The sequence below is a fragment of the Gossypium hirsutum genome, chromosome A10 (genome assembly GCF_007990345.1).
Source record: "Gossypium hirsutum isolate 1008001.06 chromosome A10, Gossypium_hirsutum_v2.1, whole genome shotgun sequence".
NCBI lineage: Eukaryota > Viridiplantae > Streptophyta > Magnoliopsida > Malvales > Malvaceae > Gossypium > Gossypium hirsutum.
In genome coordinates this window covers 85,913,970-85,916,902 of record NC_053433.1, presented here as the reverse complement: position 1 = coordinate 85,916,902, position 2,933 = coordinate 85,913,970, and the positions used below count along the sequence as shown (strand labels likewise).

Sequence of the window (2,933 nt, the reverse complement as noted above, 5' to 3'; positions counted from 1 at the left end):
TGTGGCTTGGACGTGTCTTACACACGGCCATGTCCCTTACCCGTGTAGCTTACTGAGTTGATTTAAAATTGAAAAATTTAGCTTCAGGTTTTACATGGCCTAGTACACTCTCGTGTGTCCAGGTCGTGTGGTCCACATGGTCGTGTCTCTGTCGATTTATTGAAAAATTAAGTCCCAAGATCCACACGGCCAAGGACACGCCTGTGTGTCTAGGCTGTATGGGTTGCACGACAGTATCGCCAGGCCGTGTAACTCACTGTCGATTTTTAAAAAAAATTTAAATCCAAGTCATAGGGTCCATATGGCTAATGACACGCCCGTGTGTCCAGGCTGTGTGGGTTTTGAAAACTTATTTTTTTAAAATTTTTTAAAATTAATTAATTTTAAAAACTATCATGAGATAAAATTAAGAAATTAACAGTGTTAACGCTCGGGTTGCCTCCCGTGAAACACTTATTTAAAGTCTAAGCTCTATTTACCTCGTATTCGTATGGTCACGGTGGTTCGCGAAGTCAAAACTCCTCTATCTCACTGTTAATTATATTATCAAAATAAGGTTTGAGTAGAGTAATATTTACCTTGAAAGTGCCAAATTCAGAATGCGTTATCTCGATTGTATCGTATGGGAAGACATTCAGTACCGTAAAAAGAGTTGCTCCATTGGTATTATGCTCTGAAGTGGCAATTCGAGGGTCCATTTTATCCAACAATACTTGGTCCCCAACCTTAAAGTGGTTCGTTCCATCCTTAAGCTCGTCATGGTGTCGCTTCAGTTCTGCATCGTGTATTCTGGGTTTCTCCTTGAAATGTTTCTGCCATTCATCTAGTTCATTGATCTATATCATTCGTTCTTCATGAGTTGTTTTGTTTTCGTTGCATAAGCTAGAATCTGGCTCTATCATGTTTTTTCGCGGGATTTCCTGCCAAGAAGGTTGAGCCAGAATGTTATTCATATTAACAGAACCCATATAATCATCTCAATCACTAGGTGTCTTAACATAATCACAGGCTTGGAGTTTAATCGTGTCATCACCTACACGAAGTGTTAATTCTCTTATAACAACATCAATAATGATTCTGGCAGCTGTTAAAAAGGGTCGTCCTAAAATTAAAGGTACGTCACCATCCCTATCCATGTCTAAAACAACAAAATCAACTGGGAATATAAATTTATCAATTTTTACAAGTACATCTTCAACAATACCCCTAGGAAATCTAATGGTTCTATCTGCTAATTGAATACTCATCCTAGTTTGTTTGGGTTTCCCAAGACCTAGTTGCTTAAACATTTTATAGGGCATAACATTAATACTCACCCCTAAATCATCCAAAGCATTATTAACTTTTAAACTACCAATTAAACAAAGAATAGTAAAACTCCCTGGATATTTTAATTTGTTGGGTAGTTTATTCTGCAAAACGGCTGAGCAAACTGCATTTAGCTCCACGTACGACGAATCATGTAACTTCCATTTGTTTGCCAAAAGCTCCTTTAAAAATGTTAAAAAATTGGGCATCTACGAAAGAGCTTCAATAAACGATAAGTTAATTTGCAACTTTTTCAGAAGTTTAAGAAATTTACCAAATTGTTCATTAGTGTGGTCTTTCTTCATTGCATTCGGATATGGAACTCGAGGTTTATATTCCTTTCTATCTAGTTGTTGCTCATTTTGGATTACCTCAACCTTAGCTTTACTTACCACACTTTATTGCCTCGGTTCTGGTCCGGATTCAACTAACCCGTCTTCATCTAAAAGAGTAATTGCATGAAGCTGCTCTCTTGGGTTAGTTTTGGTGTTGCTAGGCTAGCTACCTTGTGGTCTTTCTGAAATCAACTTAGCAATCTGACCTAATGAATCGAGGCTTGTTGATTTTTAAGTCTTATTTCAGTGTTTTGGAATCAGGTTTCTGACACCGAGATAAACTTAGTCAACATCTCCTCAAGATTCGACTTTTTCTCTTGTTGGTAAGGTGGTTGAAAGCCTAGAGGGGGTTGTGGTCTTTGGTTTCCTTGACCACCTCAAGTGAAATTGGGATGGTTCCTTCAACCTACATTCTAAGTGTTACTATAGGGATTATTCTGAGGTCTAGAATTCTGACCCATATAATTTATTTGTTCATTCTCTGTTCTAGGACCGTAGGGTAGACATTTTGGATTGTTCATCCCTCCTCCACTCGTATCGCACTGTATCATCGGATGTACCTACGTAGAACCATATAAACTATCAATTTTCTTCTTTAAAAGTTCTACCTAATTCGATAACATGGTGACTGCATCTACATTAAAAACACCGACTGCCTTCATCAGCTTCGTTCTCATGACTTGCCACTGATAATTATTCAGTGACATTTCCTCTATAAACTCGTAAGTAGCTTCAGGTGTTTTATTGTTCAGAGTACCATTAGTTGCTGTGTCAATCAATTGCCTAGTTAAGGGATTCAAACCGTTGTAGAAGGTTTGAACCTGTAACCATAGAGGTAACCCATGGTGAGGGCACCTTCTCAATAAATCCTTATACCTCTCCCATACATCATAAAGGGTCTCTAAGTCCATCTAAACGAAGGAAGCGATATCATTCCTCAACTTGGCTATTTTAGCTGGTGGAAAGTACTTTAGTAAAAATTTCTCGGTCATTTGATCCCATGTAGTGATAAAACCTCCTGGTAAGAAGTTCAACCACTGTTTAGCCTTATTCCTTAACGAGAATGGAAATAATCGTAAGCGAATGGCGTCGTCAGAAACACTATTTATCTTGAAAGTGTTGCAAAATTCTAGAAAAGTATCCAAATGAGTATTTGGATCTTTATCTTGCAAACCATTAAACTGAACAAACTGTTGAATAGTCTAAATAGTGTTTGGTTTCAGTTCGAATTTATTCGCAGCAATAGTGGGTCTCACAATACTCGTTTTAGCCCCTGTTAGAGTGGGCTTG

General features: G+C 37.9%; 1 non-coding gene across 1 annotated transcript; it reads left to right on the top strand.

The window, feature by feature from the left end:
• Nucleotides 1-2,480: 2,480 nt before the first annotated feature.
• Nucleotides 2,481-2,587, top strand: LOC121209044 (small nucleolar RNA R71). Its single transcript, XR_005904162.1, has one exon. It is a non-coding gene; the product is annotated as a small nucleolar RNA R71 (small nucleolar RNA).
• Nucleotides 2,588-2,933: the final 346 nt, after the last annotated feature.